Source organism: Pistacia vera, unplaced genomic scaffold, assembly GCF_008641045.1.
Source record: "Pistacia vera cultivar Batoury unplaced genomic scaffold, PisVer_v2 Contig143, whole genome shotgun sequence".
In the NCBI taxonomy this organism is placed as follows: domain Eukaryota; kingdom Viridiplantae; phylum Streptophyta; class Magnoliopsida; order Sapindales; family Anacardiaceae; genus Pistacia; species Pistacia vera.
In genome coordinates, this window is record NW_022195500.1 from 1,139,270 (window position 1) to 1,159,643 (window position 20,374).

Sequence of the window (20,374 nt, forward strand, 5' to 3'; positions counted from 1 at the left end):
AAGTCTCCCCCTCTTTTCATTTTTAATAGAAAAAATCTTATTTGATTCTGATTAATCTTCAGAATAATGATCTCAATATGTTAACAAACACATATTCTGTTTTTTAATCCAAATAGGACAACAGAAAAATAATTCAAAAGAGTGAAACAAATAGGGGCTAAAATTCCAGGATCACAAAAAAGATTTCAAAAATTCATAAAAATTCCAATACTTAAATTTTTTGGGTGAAATAATTTTTTAAACAATCTTCAAGAAGTCTAAATTAAATATCTGGAATTGAGCTTCAATTGCAAACCCATAGCATAGATAGAATTTTCGGGAATTCACATTGTCAGAATTTCACAGAAATATCAAAAGTCATAATTAAGCAAACTTTGGTCTTTAAGATCAACATATATATACATATTCTGCCCATATAAAATTATTGCACTCAACCTCCCAATTTCTGTTTAATCTCACATGTGAATAGCCCAAAAACTTAGTTCAATTCTGTGGCAACCTCCAATCATGCCTTGGATCAAAGGCTGATAAGCTAAAAACGATCCTTGCCATGGGAAATCCTTAGAAAGATAAACTGTTTGCAAAGTTACTTTTCATCACTCCCTTATCTAACAGGAGGATACTGTGTTGCGAATAAACATTTTAAGATGGTTCTTGAATTTACTTTAGCTGGAAATGATTGCCATCGTTCATCGATCATAAAAACTACTTGATTTATTAAATATCAAATACTGCTCGATTGAGCTGAGACACTAGTACAGATTACATAATAAAAATTTCATCTTGGATAACTACTAAATTTATTTTGAAGCCGCCCTTATAGAATATTTTATTTAATTTTAAGCGCTCCATCAACTTGAAAGAAACATATCATGGATATGTAAAAACAAATCGATTAGATAGGGATTGGTTCAATGAAGAGTTTGGTGATGTAATCTTTCAAACACTCTGGAAATGAGATCCCATCTCTGTTCTTGTAGAAGACATTCACCAAGCGTGCAATATTCACAACTCTGAGTAAAATTTGCATGGAGACAACTGTTGGCTTCATGCATTCCTCGTTTATATCCTTCCATGCATTTGAAATCATTGTGTTAAACTCCTTAATTGCTTCTTCTTTCGAGGCTCCATATTGCTCCATATAGCACTCCACAGTGGAGGCAACATGTCCTCTCTCTTGTTCAAACTAATTAATGAGAATACAAAAACGTGAAATTAATTAAACGTTATAAGATAGAAATACATGAGCTTCACATTAGTAGTAGTTCTAGCTACCTTGTGGCATATGATGTCAGCCTTGAGACGGCCAATTGAATATGCAGCTCTAACGATTTTCGGAAAGTTTTGTAGCCATTAAAATTCGTTAATCCCTGCAATTTCTCCCATTCCCACAAATAATGCCGCCGTTTCGTAAAAACAACCACCAGTGACTATTGCATTTTCCAGACGTTCTTCGAATGATGGGACAATTCCTTCATGGAACCACTGGGCCTCGAGCAGATAGGCACTGGCAATCTCCTTCAGCTGTTTATTAACAAAATAAATAAATAGATAAACACCAACTAATGCAACTATTGAGTAGAGACAATCTAAACTTGTATATAAGACAAAAGTAATAGAGAAAGAATGTTGATTACTTTATCCTTCGTAAATGAGACACTATAAGATCTTCCTTCTTTGCTCATTTCTTCGTCCAATTCATCGTAAAGATTCAAGATAGCGCTATAAAGAGCTTGCATATATTCTGGCAAATCAACTAGCGCACTAGAATCCCACCTAAAATTATCAAAGATTTTAATTACAAATTAGATATGTGGATGACAATAAGCTCCTATAAAATGTGTAAGATTAGATTTGTTAAGACTAATAATATACTAATAAAAACCTTTCTAGGGCATCTGTGAAACTTTGGAGCTCTTCAGCTGTACCATATGCGTCATATGTATCATCCATAACTGTAAGAATCGTTATAATTTTAGTATTTATCATCCGGGCAATCGAGAAACGAGGCTCAAAATAATCTGCTATCGACAACATGTAGAACTCGACAATTCTGTCTCTTGAGTAAGGATATTTTGATGCCAAGTCACAATCCTTCCACCATCTGCAATAAGATTGCAGAAAAGTTGATTCATCATGTTCAGAACTTCTTCAGAGTAAAAATAACTAAAGTGATAGATATAATATTTACCTTGTAAGATATTTCATCTCTTGTTGGTGTAGCAATTGTACCTTATTGAAATCTAACTTTGCAAACATGAGTAGAGTTTCATTTCTAAATTCATGGTCTTCTTCATAGAAAGAGATGTACTGGCGTGCTTCCAATCTTGGAATAACTTGGTGCAAGGGCAAATCAAGGGCATTCATTATATGTTTTGCTAAATGAGGACTTGATTTTTCGGCCAAGGACTTGAGATGAGAGGTTGTGAAATCAAGGGCCTCCTCAAGAATTTCTTCCCCATGTAGTCTCAAATGTGTCGCTTCATATAAACTCAGCATGCCTCTTACATCGTTGGTTAAACTTTCCTTGAACATACCATCACTATTCTTCAACTTGTTGAACACGGCTGATTAGCAATCAATTGTAGTTTGTTAATCAGTTTTTATCAGCTAAGATATATTTCTACAATTCACATATATACGAATGTTCATGCATTGATACAAATTAAGAGGTACTTACCGCAAGAAATCTTGAAACCATATTGTCTAAAAACTCGAAATAAAAGAGCAATAGTGTAGAGATCATAATCATTATCATCCCCAAGGTTAGGTTGTGCTTCAAAAATTTGAGTTAGTTGTTCTTCAATTTCCGTCTCAAAGTGATATGACACACCAAGACGACATATAGAGTCAATCAAACAAACTTTCTCACTAGATCACTCGTCGAAGCCATTAACATTTCTTTCACCTGTTGCTTTAGCTCTTCAGCGAGTTTATCATTTGATTCAATTTCCTAAAACCAAAACAACATAAATTTATACGTTAGAATTTAGTAAAACATAGAGAATAGAATATTCATATCTCAAAAAATTACTGAAGAATTCGAAATTAATTATTTAACTTAACGAGGACCAATCAATTTGCTAAAACATGAAGATTAATATGGCATGGAAAGGAAACTAATGTAAATTAATTATACCGACTGAGGTATTTTAGAATTGAAGATGTTGGGGTCTTTCCAAATGGTTGGGGCAAAGTTTGCCACTGGACGATAAGTTTCTTGGTTGCTTCTAGATGCTAAACATGGCTGCAGCCTCCTTGATGCTTGTAGTGAGTTTGCAGAATGCTTAATAATATTGCTGGGAGAAGCAGAAAAATCATAAACAAATATTTTAGAGGGGGGATTTGCGGATGATAGTAGAAAGCATTTGGAGGAGTTCAGTGCAGGTACAAGAGTTTGCAAAGCCATTGATGAGTTCATGGAAATGTAAATGAAGATAGATGACCAACTTGTGCTAATCAAAGGCTCAAATGGACCCTATTTATAGAAAGCATTCGATCATATTCTGACTGGTGAATAACGTGTTCCATATTTACTAGGCTCTTAGATCATCTTCTGATAGGCTATTTTAATGTGTTCAAGCTCTCAGATCATCTTCTGACAGGCTATTTTCATGTGTTCATATTGACCATATCCTTTTGTAAATGAGTAATGCTACCAATCCATTTAGCAGTTGAGTTAATAAATTACTTCACTTATCCTATTATTCTATAATTAAAAAAGCGTTGCCAAATTGATTTTCAATTGGGATGTAAATTTAGGATTCCAACTTTATATATTTAGCATTCCCGTTTGTAAATATATTAATTACCAGAAAATTTATGATATCATAATGATACAACAGCAACAGTAATTAATTTTATGTGGTAAGATTCTTATCCCAAGAAATCCATTAGGAATCCAGAATAACTCAAGGTGATACACTTTTTCTTTTAGTCTATAAGCAAATTCAACTATGAAAATGACCCCAAGAGAAATCAATATCGTTTCGACTGTGAAATTTGTACAGCAATAAGTCTAAAACTCTTTTATCACAAGTTTGTTGTGGATTCTGCCAACAGCATGTGAAATGGAACATGGCCTTCCTCCTTGTTTATCACACGTTGGAAAAAAATTTATAGGCCCTGTCTTTTTGTGAAATAATGACATAGAACATCTGGCGGATGAATTTATAGAGCGGGTTGAACGTCAGAAGTTTATGCGTAAAGTCTAAATACCCTAAATGAGCATGTCCCATTCATACAGTCATAACTTTTGATCGGGCAGAGTTACGGGGCTGTAAGATACCATTGGAAAGCTTATTTCGAGTAAGTCATGGAAAGCTTATTTCGAGTAAGTCAACGTGGCAACAAACTTTAGCTAGTTGAAGGTCGTTTTCGAGGTCAAAATCCACCGTTTGGGTCACTACAAGAAAAATGCCTTTCGACGTCTAGCAAAATTAGACACAGAAAGCCAAATTTAGACACTAAGCCATATTTCGCGCCTAAATTTCGTAGTCGCCACGTAGTTATAGAATCGTTGTCGTAGAATGTATGTGCGTCTAAATTTTTGGTTAGACACGGAAAGTTTTTTTTTAACGACTAGCAAATTAGTCGCTAATTGATGGTTAAAATAGTTCCCCGCTTAGACGCTAATTGTTCAAGGGTAATTTGGTAAAATAGTATCGCGACTAATCAATTAGTTGCAAAATATACCTTTTAGTGTCTAATAATTTGTCGCGAATGCCACAAAAATTAGACGCTAAAGGTGTAAGGGTAATTTCGTAAAAGGTTTTCGCAACTATTTTATTAGTCGACGAATGTATCTTTTAGTAACCAAAATTTGATGGTTAATTGTAATACTTTTAGATGCTAAATATGAAATCCAAAAGGTTTTCGCGATTATTTTATTAGTGGCCGAATGTATCTTTTGGTGACCAAAATTTAGTGGTTAATTATAGTTATTTTAGACGCTGAATGTGGAATCCAAAAGGTTTTCGCGACTATTTTATTAGTGGACGAATGTATCTTTTGGTGACCAAAATTTAGTGGTTAATTCTAATTATTTTAGACGCTGAATATGAAATCCAAAAGGTTTTTGCGACTATTTTATTAGTGGATGAATGTATCGTTTGATGACCAAAATTTAGTTGTTAATTCTAATCATTTTAGACGCTGAATGTAAAATCTAAAAGGTTTTTGTGACTATTTTATTAGTGGACGAAGGTATTTTTTGGTGACCAAAATTTGATGGTTAATCCTAATCATTTTAGAGGCCGAATGTGGAAGCAATTATGCTAAATTACTTTTTGCTACTAAAACATTAGTTGCAGAATGTGTTTTTTTTTTAAAGCATTTCGTATTGACCTTAAGCGGAATGCAAATATGCTAAATTACTTTTTGTTACTAAAAAATTAGTTGTAGAATGTGTTTTTTTTTAGAGCATTTCGTATTGACCTAGTTTATACATTCAACATCAATAAAATAATTGACACAATATAAAAATCTGATCACTAACATCAAATATCATATTTTCATATATATTATATATATAGTCCATACATGGATTTTTATGCATGATGAGCATTAAAAATCCAAAATGCACTATCACATGTGCATAACCAAAAAAAAAAAAAGGCATGCACCCACATTTTCCCCACCAGCTATCTATCTGTGCATAACTAACAAAAAAATGCACACCCCATGTACACCATCTCACCATAGCATATGTATGCAAGAAAAGCTACTCCTTTTCACAACTCCTTTTCATTAATCCTGATCACAACACATAACATATATCAGAAGAGACTTTATATCGATAATTGAAAGATGATCAACTTACATATAGCTCTCTCTTGCTTGAAGATGATCATTTTAATCCTTGAAGGTTCAAACTCCAATGTGGTGTGAGTGAGATTAAATAGAAGATATATTCATAATGGAAGAGTATGTAAGTGGTTCAACATACCAAATTAGTGCACCAAACTCTAAAATGATTGCTATAAGTGTCAATAGTTTGCTATGAACCTGCTCAATGAAATCAAAGAAAGATTGCATTAAATGCATCACCTAAGGTTATTGCTTCTAAAGAAAAATGCATATATTAAAATTTCAAACTACCAAATGTTTCTTAATCAACCTAAGCCGCAATAAGGTAGCAGCAATATGATGCTCAGTTCCAACATTCACAAAGGAGATCATGGAGAAATTTAAACTGCAATGATGCAGAAATCAAGAGATCTTTTTGTTTTCCTTTTTCCTTCATCTAATTATAAATATTTTGAAAAAGCAAAGTGGAGATGGTTAGATGATATCTCAACCAAATAATATAACTATCACTAGATCCTAACATCTCTACCTCCAAAACCCCAGGCTTAAAAGACAAAACAAAGCAAAACACCTAGAGTACAATGGGAATTGGCCACTTCATCAATGACAAAATCAAAAGATTTTGCACAACCATCTACAATGTAAACTATGAAAAAAGTATAAAAATCTCACGCACTTCTGTATATACTCTACTCATAATCACCATAAACTTACACATTCACACCTATACATACAAGACTTCAATATTCAGTTTGTTAAATCACCATGGAGGATATAAGCTAAAAATCCAAAAAACACATTGAAATAGATGTGCATTACGTCCGAGAGTTGGTTGCTGATAAACAAATTAGTGTGCAGTAAGTGGGTACTGAGTATCAGCTGGCAGATACACTAACAAAACCCTTGTTTGGACATAGATTTCAGTGGCTAAGGGAAAAGTTAAAAGTTGCAGATTCGTTATTAAAAGTTGCAAAATTAATAGGAGGGAAAGACTAATGAAGAAGGAAATCAGTTAAAGTTGTTGTTTGCTGGAGAAAGAAATCAGGAAAAGTTGTTGTTTGCTGGAGATTTGAGAGATGCAAATCAGTGGGAAAGAAAGACTAATGAAGAAAGAAGTCAGTTAAAGTTGTTGTTTGCTGGAGAAAGAAGTCAGTTAAAGTTGTTATTTGCTAGAGTTTTTGTCTTGTGAAGAACTGCAGATGAGATGTGAAGAAAGTGCAGAGAATGTTACGATGAAAAGAGAATATGAAGATAAGAATGGTATAGCAGAAGTAGAGAATGGTTTATGAGGGAATGATAGAATGAAGGACAAAAGTGGAAATTAGCTAAATGAGAAAAGCTAATTGTAAAAACGATGTCGTTTACTCTAGTCATGCAATACTTGCTTATAAGCTCATCACGTGTATCTTGTATAGTTAGAAAAAAGAATTATTCAGTTTTTCAGTTTTTGTGCTCTCTGTTTTTCTTTCTCTGCTTTATTAGTTTTCTTGAGCTTGTAGAAGAAGATTCTTCTTCATCCTATCAATAACAAACTACAATTTCTCATATTACAAAGAAAACAATTACATGACAAACTTCAACTTTTCATATAATAAAAAATAGAAAGACTGCATAGCAGACTATAACTACACAAACTGTAACTACACTTTACAGCCATAAGACTTGTTTTGCAGAATTTTGCAATGACTACACAGTTATTCAGATCATCAAAACTTTCATTGAATTGTAACAATTTAAGTATTAGATGTTGAGTTGACTGAGTTAGAGGAAGGTGGAGCTTGTACAGTCAGTTTGTGTCTTAGAGTTTCAAACCTGGAGGTTGGCAGAGCCTTTGTAAAGATGTCTGCTTTCTGGTGTTCAGTTGACACATAATGGACTTTGAGATTGTGAGAAGTAACCTGTTCTCTAACATAGTGTGCATCAAGTTCAATGTGCTTAGTTCTTCCATGAAACATTGGATTGGAAGCAAGAGAACCAGCACTTTGGTTATCACACCAAATAATTAGAATTTCTGATAAAGAAAAACCAAGTTTAGAGAATAAACTACAAAACCAAGCCAGTTCAGTGGATCCTTGAGCAAGTGCTCTATACTCAGCTTCGGTGGAAGATAGGGCCACTACTTTCTGCTTCCTAGAAGTCCATTGCAGTAGGTTAGTGCCAAGGAAAACATAGCAGCCGCGTGTGGACCTCCTATCCTCAATACTACTAGCCCAATCAGCATCGATGTAGCATTTTAGGTTGATTCTAGTGCTTTTAGTAAAGAGAATTCCATAGTTAGAGGTCCCTTTAAGATACCTAAGTAATCTTTTACAAGCTTACCAATGATTTTGTGTAGGAGCCTTGAGAAATTGGCTTAATTTATTGACATAGTAAACAATATCAGGCCTGGATAATGTCAAATACTAAAGGGCTCCTATTGTACTTCTATATTGATAATCATATTTTATACTATGATTTTGCATTGAATTTTTATAGGATTTAGGATACTTTTCATACAATTTGGGCCATAATTGCTACCTAATTCTATTAATTTGTCTTAGCAGGCCTAAACGATGATTTCAGCATAAATGACAGTTTTGAGCGTAAATTGTCTAACTTGAGCTTGGAAACTCGGAATGACCTGAATTTAGAAGCTTTGAAAAGCTAAGGAGAAGAGGTATAACTTTCATGTTTTGGGTTTTTCCTAATTCTGACTGGACAAGGGCGAAAACTTGGCTTGAAGTCGTGAACAATACGCTGGGAACTGAAGAAAAATGTCTTTGGACATGCTTTAGTATTTTTGCCATAACTTGAGCTGTAGACCTCAGATTGTTCTGATTCTTGAACGAGTAGAACTATTATTTAAAGGGCAACACTTCTTCGGATTCAGAATATATCATGCTCAAATTTGGCCCGAAAGTCTTCGCCACGGTGAGAAAAAAGCTTCACCGCGGCGAAACCTGCATCAGATGTAAAAATAAAATGACGTGTTTTGGCTTGCTAGGGCTTGGTCCTTAAGTGAAAGAGGTATAAATTAGAGCGAAAAGGAAAGAAAAATAGTCTTGGTTCGTCATTTGGGAGACAGCTCATGGAAGGAGAAGATTATTGAAGATTTGAGTTTCAAATTAGAGAAGATTTCTCCATCTTTTGCTTGTTTTTCAATGATGAATCTTGATTCAGTTTGTTTTTGTTATTTTATTTCGTTTTTGAGTATGAACTGAGTTGTTTAGCTAGGGTTTGATGCAACCTTGATACAATGATTCAAATTTATATGAACTGAATTACTTTGAGTTTTAATTTCATGATTGAGTGTTTATCTCTTTGCTTAATGACTTTTGGATGCTTGATCACCATTCAAATGTGTGTTGTTCATAATGAGACTGAGAAGTGATTTGTGATTGTGCCTCTTGGGATAAATACCGTAGATTAGCAAACGCTAGAGATAGGTTTAGTGATCTATGAAATCTAGATAGAATTCCATAAAGCTTAAAAGGCATTAAACTATTAATCTTCAATTTGTTTGGTGTGGAAGCTTAATAGGGATAAGTAGGGAAATGTAGCCTGAGAAGGTATGTTTTACAACTTACGGAATTTGATTTTCAATCAAGGAATTAGAACTTGGGTAATAGATTCTATGATTTGCGTTAGCGTATTTAGGTGAAATCAACACCCTAGCATTTTTTTTTAGCATTGCTTAATTAGTTAAGTTGTTGGGTTTTGCTTTGATTTCATTATTATTCATTTATATTTTGTTAACTTGTATTTAGTTGTTAATTTTCCATCAATCCAATTTATTGTTGCTTTAATTAGGACTTAAACTAGGGAAATCGGTACTTAGTAACACTATCCTCGTGGGAACGATACTCACTCATCACTTTATTACTTTGTGCGACTAGTATACTTGCTACATTTGCATGTTGTAGTAAACACGCATTATCTATAGAGCTGCATTTTCATATAGATCATTGTCTCCTAAAGTTAACTTGGTGCCAATGGCCATTGGAGTAGCACATGGTTTACAATCCTGCATACCAGTCTTTGTTAAGAGATCTTTAACATATTTTTCCTGATTCATATGAAGATAGAAAGTTGTTCTAGTGACTTCAAAACCAAGAAAGTACTTGAGAGAGCCTAGGACCTTTAAAGCAAACTAAGTATTCGGTTTATGTATTGTTTCATGCAGCAAATTGGTGTCATTTCCAGTAAGTAAGATGTCATCAACATACACTAGTACATACATGGTCTTCTCCATCTTTTGATAAACAAAAAGACTAGGATCAGCAACTGAGTGAACAAAATCCCAGCTTAGAAAAGCTATTTTGAGCTGTTCAAACTAGGCTCTAGAGGCTATTTTAGACCATAAAGAGCCTTAACTAACCTACACACATGATGAGGATGTTGGGAACTAATAAAGCCTTCAGGTTGAGTCATGTATACCTTTTCAATAAGTTCACCATTTAGGAAGGCATTGTTTATGTCAACCTGCTGAATTTCCCAGCCATTGTTCACTGCTAAGCTCAAAATAACTCTGATTGTGGGTGACTTAACCACTAGACTGAATGTTTCTAGATAATCAATTCCTGGATTTTGTTGAAAGCCTTTTGCCACAAGCCTTGCCTTAAACCTTTGAATGGATCCATCAGGATTATACTTTATTCGAAATACCCATTTGCAGCCTACGGGATGCATTTTAGTAGTAGCAGGAACCAATTCGCAAGTTTTGTTAGACATTAGGGCATCAAATTCAGATTGCATGGCAGCCTTCTAGGCAGGGTGTGATAGAGCTCCTATGACAGTAGCTGGTTCTTTAGTGTCAAGGGAAAGAGGTGAAACTAGACATGTATTATGTGCTCTGGTTTTGGACCTTGTAACCATGGGATGAGTATTCAGGGTAGGTGGTGGAGGCTTGAGAAAATTCAGTTCAATAGTAAAGGGAACAGTGTCATAAGACTCATCTGATCCAATAGTGATAGGTGATAAAACAGATGATGTGGATGAGGTAGAGTTAGGAGAAGTAGAGGGTAAACTAAGTGCAGTTGTTGGACTGGACTGTGAGGTGGTTGAAGACTGAGGTAAATGAGATTTAAGAGATTGGGAAGGTGATAAAAGAGGTGAGCTAGAAGAGGGAATGTCCTATGAGGTTGATTGACCTAGTGTGGAAGGACAAGTAGACAAAAGTGGAGATGAAACAGGATTGGAAGACATCCTGAAAACAGAATCAGGTATATGCCAAACTGAAGGAATATATGAACTAGAGATAGATTCAGTGTTTATGGAATTAGATGCAGGATTTGAACCGGAAAAAATTAGATGTTTTAAATGGAAAATCAGATTCATCAAACTGTACACTTTGATGGATATAAATTTGACCAGAAGTATCCAAGCACTTGTATCCCTTATGATTTAAATTATAACCAATAAAGGTGTATTTGGTGGTGTGAAAGTTAAATTTGTGACTGTTATAAGGGCGAAGGAAAGGATAGACAGCACACCCAAAGACTTTAATGAGGGAATAATTTGGAGAAGTTTTAAATAGAACTTGGAAAGGGGAAATATCGGACAACACTGAGGTGGGTAGTCTATTGGTGAGATAGGCAGCTGTTTGAAAGGCAAACCACCAAAACTTAAGTGGCATGCTAACTTGGGCTAATAAATTCAGTCCTTGTTCCACAATTTGTCTATGTTTTCTCTTCACTCTACCATTTTATTGGTGAGTGTGAGGACATGGATGTCTAAAGGTAATACCATGTTCTTGTAGATAAGGTACTAGTTTCCTATACTCAACACCCTAATCGGTTTGAACACATTTTAAAGATGTGTTGAATTGCTTTTCAACTAGGACATGAAACTATTTAAAAATTCTTAAAGTTTCAGATTTAACCTTTAAAGGAAAAATCCAGGTGAATCTACTGTGATCATCAAGGAATTGAATGTAATACCTATAGCCTTCGAGAGATGTGACAGGGGAAGGTCCCCAAAGGTCTGAATAAACTAATTCAAGTGGTTTAGATGCATGATATGTGGATCTAGGATATGTGGATTGGTGTAACTTGCCAAATTGGCAAGCAGAACAGAATGTTATATCATTTTTAACAGGATGTGGTAGATTTAAAGTGTCAAGTACTTTTGCAAGAATGGTGGAATTAGGATGTCCTAATCAGTTGTGCCACAACATGATATTAGTTGACTAAACATGAAATGATTGAAGAGAGTTTGTGTTATTGATTATAGGTGCATCATCAGTACATATTACAGTGTTGGATACAAGTGGTCTAGTGTAGTGCATGCAGATTTGATTAACAAAATCAACACAGGCAGATTTACAACTATTGAAAGCATGTTCTGACATCAGTGGTGTAGGCAACATTTTTGTAGGAAAAGAGGTGCTACAAGACTTATTACATGACTTATTTATTGAAAAGACTGGACTATTTTTATGCTGAAGTTGAACAGAATGATCCAACTCTTCTGCAGAGGTAGGTAATGAGTGACCTAGAGCTTGAAGTTGGTATAATCCATCTTTAAGCATTCCTTTGAGAATGATTACTTTGGAGAACTTGTCATTAACCACACAAGAATCAATAAAAAACTCAACAGTGACAGGATTATCTTTAGTCAGTTTAGAAACACTAGGAAGGTTTTTTGTAATGTGAGGGACACACAAGACATTCCTAAGATGCAGAGTTCTAAATGGATAGTTTAAATCAGCAGAACCAATATGAGAAATAGAAAGAAGCTCACCATTGCCAACCTGAAGTTGTTCACTGCCTGCATAGCTGGTGCTTCCTGTGAGTTGGGAGAAATCAGAAGTGACATGGTCTATAGCTCCAGAGTCCATGTACCATGCAGCATCATGTACTGTGGAAGGTGTGGCAATTTAGTTTATGGCTACATGATGAGAGTTGTGGAGCTGTGTTTGAGCCATCAAAGCCTGATTGTGCAGATAAGAAGTAGTATGGGCAGCAGTTGAGTTTGGTTGACCATCAACATGTCTAACTGTGGATCCAGGTGTTTGATGAAATGAGGGAGGTGTTTAAGACATTCCTGAAGCTCCCGAGTGAGGATTATTCACATAGTGATGAGCACCATGATTGCCCACTGGATAGTAGGAACTTCCAGTTCTAGAATTTCCAATTCCGGAACTTCCAATTTCAGAGTTGAATGAGGGTTGTCTGGTGAAACTAGGAGAGTGAAAGTTGCTTCTAATTGAGGTGTTATGTCTTGTAAAGTTCACATCAAACCGGTGGTAACAATTCAGAGCTAAATGACCTGTTTTTCCACAAACTTGGCAGATGAATTTGTCTCTGCCACCCCCTTGGCCTCTTCCTCTGTTACCAAAATTACCTCCATGAAACTGCTGATTATATAATTGATTTTGAGGCAGGGGATAATTGGCCTGGTTTTGGTTGGGTCCAAAGAAGGTAGAACTAAAATTAGGAACATTGAAGGTATTAGGACTTTGAGTGGGGTTTTGTTGCATAGGTAATGACACATATTGTGTTTTCTTGTTCTCATTATCAACTGAGAGAGCAGCAACATTAGCAATACCTCCATGGAATTCACCGTGAACTACAAAGTTCATTACTGTGTTTGCCTTTTCAAGCCTAAGTTCAAGTTTCTGTAAAATTATCTATGCTTCTCGGACAGATATGGGATCAAACTTAGACTCTACCCTAGTTGTGATATTCACAACAGCTGCATCATATTCAGACTCTAATCCATCCAGAATGTAATTAAGCAGCTCTTCATCTGTTATCACTACTCCACTAGAAGACAAATTTTTTGAAAAACTTTTCATCTTAAGAAAGTAGTCATGCATGCTCATGTTCTCCTTTCTGGTATTTTGTAAAAGACTCTTAACATGTAACGTCTTAGCCCTAGATTCAGTAAGGATCTCTTTCTCTAATGTGAGCCATATATCAGTGGCAAATTGACACTTGGAAATGACAGCAAACATGGACTCTGATATGGATGAGAGTAGCCAAATAATTAGCATTTTATCAGTCTTCTTCCAAAGTGTATATTCAGGGTTAGATTCTTGGTTACCTCTAAGCTTGAAGTATCCGATTGAGCTCTGATGAATGGAGTTGGGCATGGAATTAATCCAGTCAAGTGTTCGTCAAGATCGTGTGCTCCTATTGCAAACAGTATCTAGGACTTCCAAAATCGATGATTGTCCCGATTCAATTTTGGTGAAATTGTTGAAAGTGTGGGCGAATTCATTAAAGATGGGTTGATGAGGTTAACAATGTCTGGGATCTTGTTCGAATTGTTGAATGAGGAAGGATTTGAAGAGGAATCAGCCATTAGTGACGTTTGTCAATGACTCTGATACCAAATGAGTAAAGACAGTAAACAAGAAAAGCAGAGAATGAAAACTAGAGAAAGGGAAAGAAAATTAGGGGAGAAAATGCTGATATTTTTATTGTATATCTTTTCGTTAATAACAAAGGTACTGTTCAGTACTTTATATACAACTTGTTTACAACTGAAAGCCCAACTTTATTGAACTGGACTGTAACAGAATACAGTCAGCTTAGCCCACTAATATTCCACTAATATTGGTCAACTTTAGTCAACCCTTGCTATGTTTCCTTATTATTCACATCCTGCCGTAAATCAAACCTCTTTGAATTCCTTTATTTCTTCCATATTCTAACATTCTTTGTTATATCATATTTTATGTCCATCTAATTCCAAATTGTCAAATTTATGATTCATTTTTTTTTCCCTCAATTCTATTAATTCAACAACCATACTACCATGTATTTGATAGTTCAGAATCGGCACTTGGTTATTTTCATTGAATCAAAAACTTCTAAAATGATAATAGTTTATATAATGACATGAATCTTGTAATTTATATTATGCTGTTATAGTTGAAGTATTTTCCGGTGAGCTCTATTTTGAAACCTGGCCCAGCCCGACTTGTTTAACCAAGACCTGGGGCCTTCTCCGAGCCCAGGCTATCGCTTTCAATTGTTCCCAAAATCCCTAAGCTGACCGCTAGCGAATGAGGGGCTACCAAGTGCCGATGTTAGAAGAGTTTTGTAAAATATAGGCCAGTGGTTCAAGAGGTGGTTTCAGATTGAATTTTGGATGTTGGAATCAACTAGAAAAATCACCCAATCGCGACGATATATGCGAGTCACGATTGGCGAACGTGGGGCTATCAAGTTCTAAGGTTAGAGGGATTTTGTAAAGTGGAGGTCGATGGTTCAAGTGAAGGTGTTGGATTGAATTTTGATAGCCAGAATCAGTTGAGTTTTTGGGTAAACTATGATGATTATTAGTATTATTAAATTAGAAAGGAATACTACCCCATATATATATATATATTATGTCACATACTGATATGGTAAGATTCTTTTTTAATTTAATAATATTAATAATCATCATAGTTTACCAAAAATCCTACGGTTTAGAACCAATAGCATGTGATTTTTGTGAAAAACGGTGTCGTTTTCCTCAGTCTGTACTCTATAAATTGAAACAAAATTTGCCATGCTCTTCACTACCAGAAGTACTAGCCATGTTGATCTTCTTCATTACTCTCTTCGTATCTCTATACCTCCTAACGAGTCACTTCCTAAACAAAATCAAAAACCTCCCATCAAGTCCTTTCCCTTCTTTGCCCATTATAGGTAACTTTTACCTCTTGACTAAGAAACCACTCCACCGAGCTTTGGCCAAAATCGCAAACCATCATGGCCCTATACTTCTTTTGAAGTTGGGCTCTCGCAATGTCCTCCTCGTGTCATCCCCATCAGCCCTCGAAGAATGTTTTACAAAAAATGACATCACTTTTGCCAACCGTCCTAATGTACTCGGCGGAAAATACTTCGGCTACAACAGCACCGATGTCGCATGGGCGCCGTATGGGAACCACTGGAGAAAACTCAGGAAAATCTGGTCACTTGAACTCTTATCCGCCAGTCGTCTCCAAACTCTTTCCTTTATACGTATGGAGGAGGTGAGATTCCTTGTTCGCAGACTTTTGGATAATGAAAATAATAAGCCCTTGGAGATTAGAAGTGGGTTCTTTGAGTTGTCACTAAACGTGGTGATGAGAATGATAGGTGGGGAAAGGTACTATGGTGAGAACTTAATTAGTTGGTATAGAGGAGGAAAAGAGGTTTAGAGAGATTGCTGATGAAATTATTCACTTGGGTGCTGAAGCAAATATTTTAGATTATTTTCCAATCTTAAGGAGGGTTGGATTTGGAAGGTTGGAGAAGAGGATGGCGGCCTTGCAAGAGAAGAGAGAAAGGTTTATGCGAGGTTTAGTAGGAGAGCATAGAGAAAGAATGTGCAGTGATGATTATTATTTACTTGAAGAGAGAAAGAAGCCAATGATTGAAGTTTTGTTGTCTTTACAAGAATCAGAACCTGAGGATTACAAGGATGAAACAATTGGAGGCCTCATGCTGGTAAGATCCATATTATTAATTTTTGTTTTCTTTTTAAAAGGATATAGGGTGGATCATAGCCTAACTCTAATTTTTGTTTCCCTACCACACAGTCTACACTCCAAAAGATTAAACACGGGTGACCACCTAAGGAATGGTCTGGTAAACCAGCTGGCGGAACCCCTAGGGGCGATCCATATTATTAATTAATTCACACTCTTGTTTTATATATAAAATTCATTTTAATCAAGTCCTGAAAACTTCTGGGGAAGAGGCCTAGATCAGTTATTTATAGCTTTTCTTTTTAAAAACAATCTGAACTTATTTTGGAAACTTTTTTATTAAATAAGTTATTACAATTATAATATAATTGTAATAACTTCTAAAATGATTTTATCAAACACTTTTTAGTGAATTACAATAAAACCCTTAGCTATAACATCTATGTCGTCATGATTTCGGACAGATTATGTTTGCTGTAGCGCCTTGGACATCAGCTATGATAATGGAATGGGCCATGTCTCTTTTACAAAATAACCCAGATATCCTCAAAAAGGCACAAACGGGGATTGACAATCAAGTAGGAAATGATCACCTGATTGATGAATCTGACTTAGCTAAGCTTCCATATCTTCGTTACATTATAAACGAGACAATGGGGATTGTTGACCAAAGTTAAAAAAGAGTGAGAGTGGGTAAAGTTGTAAATTCCACTTTCTCTTCTTATCTCTAAAACGCTGTCGTTTTAGAGTCTCTCTTATTTCATATAAAAGAGTCTTCTTCTTGTATCTGTAAATAAGAAACAGAGACGAATTTCTGTTACATAGATTTACTTCATTTTCGTTTTTCTCTTTGAATCTCACAGGGATGTACCTAGGAGGACCTCTGCTATTAGCACACGAGTCATCAAAAGAGTGCATGGTTGGAGGGTTTCATATCCCACGTGGCACAATGCTAGTGGTGAACATGTGGGCTACACAAAATGACCCTAAAATTTGGGAGGATCCAAAAAAGTTCAAGCCTGAGAGGTTTGAGGGAATTGAAGGTTCAAGAGAAGGGTTTAAGTTCATGCCTTTTAGAGGTGGAAGGAGGGGATGCCCTGCGAGGGCTTAGCCATGCAGATGATTGGGTTGACATTTGGGACAATTTTTCAGTGTTTTCAGTGGGAGAGGATCAACGAGAAGTTGGCAGACATGACTGAAGGAGATAGACTTATCTTACAGAAGGCTCAACCTCTGCAGGCTAAGTGTCGCCCACGTCCAATGATGTTCAACTTTCTTTCACAAATATAGCAAGTAATATGGCCATCTTCTTCCATATTAGTTGACAAGTAAAGGGTAAATCGCATTTACATATGACTTTCCAATGTCAAGGTTTTATATGTATGGTAGGACTTTTGTTCCTACTTTTATTCTCTTTAATAAATTCCTTTTGTTCTGCCAAAGTTCCAGTAAAATAAGATTATAAAAGAGTAAACGACATGTTCCCACCCAAGGTTTATTGAAATCCTAGAGTGGTATCACTGGTTTCATAAATTCCAGATTCCCACCCTTAAATGGATACCGTTTCCTTTATTTTATCCGTTCAAGGCTAAAATTGTATTTTTCTCTTTTCCCTTCCCATTTCTTCTTCATCTCTGCCAACACCTCCCATCTTCTTCTTTTTCCTTCATCTCAAAACGGTTTCCATTTCAGGCCCACCCGTCTGATTCTGGCGAAATCACCATCACCATCACCACCACCATCTAGCCATCACCATTAACCACCACCTTTCAACACCATTATGACCGAAACCCCCCGAAGTCCCACCACCACCCACCACCTTTCCACTCATCCACCACCATCACAATCCCTCTAAACCCCAAAGCCCCACCGCCAAATCATATACACATTCAGTGACAAAACCAACCCAAAAACCATCACCAGATCACTCATAAATCCAGCCACAAACCCATCCAAAAACCACCACCAAATCACTCACAAATTCAGCCACAAACCCACACAAAAACCACCACCAAACAAATCACAAATTCAGTAGCAAACCAACCCAAAAACCACCACCAAATCACTCACAAATTCAGTCACAAACCCACCCAAAATCCACCACCAAATCACTCACAAATTCAGCCACAAACCCACNATATACACATTCAGTGACAAAACCAACCCAAAAACCATCACCAGATCACTCATAAATCCAGCCACAAACCCATCCAAAAACCACCACCAAATCACTCACAAATTCAGCCACAAACCCACACAAAAACCACCACCAAACAAATCACAAATTCAGTAGCAAACCAACCCAAAAACCACCACCAAATCACTCACAAATTCAGTCACAAACCCACCCAAAATCCACCACCAAATCACTCACAAATTCAGTCACAAACCCACCCAAAATCCACCACCAAATCACTCAGAAATTCAGCCACAAACCCACCCAAAACCCACCACCAAATCGCTCACAAGTTCAGCCTCAAAACCACCCAAAATCCAACATCAAATCACTCACAAACCCACCCAAAAACCACCACAAACTCAGCTATAAATCCATCCAAAAACAACCACAAACCCACCCAAAAACCACCACAAACTCAAGCCACAAACCCACCCAAAAACCACCACAAACCGCCACAAATCCAGCCGCCTCGGAGCTTATTCCGACAAGGGAGAAAAGGGAAGAAGAAAGAGAGGAGGAGCAAGAAAAGAAGAAAAGAGAGGAAGAGGAAGAAAAAATAGAATGGGTAGAAGAAAAAAAAGGCTGTGGTGGTGGTTAGGGATGGGGTGGGTTTGGAATGGGCTGCGAAGAAGAGAAGGGGACATGAAGAAGGAGAAGGTCCAAGGGTAATTTGGTAAAAGAATCATATGCCCCTATGTCGTCACTAACGACATCCATTTAAGGGTGGGAATCTGGAATTTATGAAACCAGTGGTACCACTCTTGGATTTCAATAAACCTTGGGTGGGAACATGTTGTTTACTCATTATAAAATAACATACAATTGAACATATTTATGAGAAAACTATACAGAGGATCGAGAGTAATCAATCTATCTTATCAACAACATACAACTGCATTTAAACAAATCAAATGTAGGTCAGGGAGTTAATTTCTTTTAGTCCCTGTGGTTTTAGTCTACTGTTGTTTAAGGACAATTGTTTCAAATACTAGAGTTTTAGCACTTATCGTTTCAAAATAATACTGTATTTGTCCTTCACTCAATAAAATGTTATTGACCGTTAAATTTATATTAAAATACAAAAGTACCCTCTTTTAGAGTTATTAAAATTTTATTAAACATTGATATATGAATGCATTTAAAAAAAAAAAAGTGTAATAAAATTATACATATACTAATAACAAAAATTATACACTACACATTTGAAAATCAAAATTATATAAATATGATGAAATTATTGTCTATGAAGTGTTCATATATATATATATATATATATATATATAAGAGGCCATGGATTTTCAAGTTTTCACTACAAAATCCAGTATGTGAAACATGGAACCAATATATAAGCTTAAAATTTTTGATGTGGTGGTGGTGGTGCTTGACAGTCAGCAGTCGTCTTGAGTGTTTGGGTGTATTTTGTTAAATTTTAAACTTGTATTATTAGGGTGTTTTAGCTAAATTTTCAAATATAAGGGGTTACATAAATGTTCTAAATAATAATAATACTAATATCTATTGATAATATTTTATTCCTCACAGTTAAACATATTAATTATTTATACTCACCAATTTAACCAAACATATTAGTATATTATTGCTTCCACTTTTGTGGCATTTATTACCATCAAAGAAACTTTAACCAAGGCAAAGTAATGAACTTGCCGACTGAAGTACAAAATTTTGTAATTTCACACAAATTTTCTTCCTTTTTCATACTCAATTCTTTGACATAGAATTTCTGCGCAGACACAAGAGCAAAATAATTTACTTTGCAAATTGACCTCACCCATCTAAAATTAAAACCATTTTTTTTTCTATTGTTTATTAAAGAAATGATGTTTTGTTTGTGTAAAAAGATTAATATTTTATAAATTAGATCATTTTTTTTATGGTTTTTTCAATTAGAAGTTAACTAAAAAGTAAAAACTGAAAAAGGTAAATAGAATATTTCTTGTCCTCTCTACATTACTTTTGTCATGAATTTTATATTTTTT

The 20,374-nt window shown here is 35.5% G+C and overlaps 2 pseudogenes; one reads left to right on the forward strand and one right to left on the reverse strand.

Annotated features, from left to right (window-relative positions):
* Positions 1-895: 895 nt before the first annotated feature.
* LOC116123576 lies at positions 896-12,625 on the reverse strand (annotated as a pseudogene).
* A 2,694-nt stretch (positions 12,626-15,319) lies between these two features.
* Positions 15,320-17,639, forward strand: LOC116123579 (annotated as a pseudogene).
* The last annotated feature ends 2,735 nt before the right edge of the window (positions 17,640-20,374 follow it).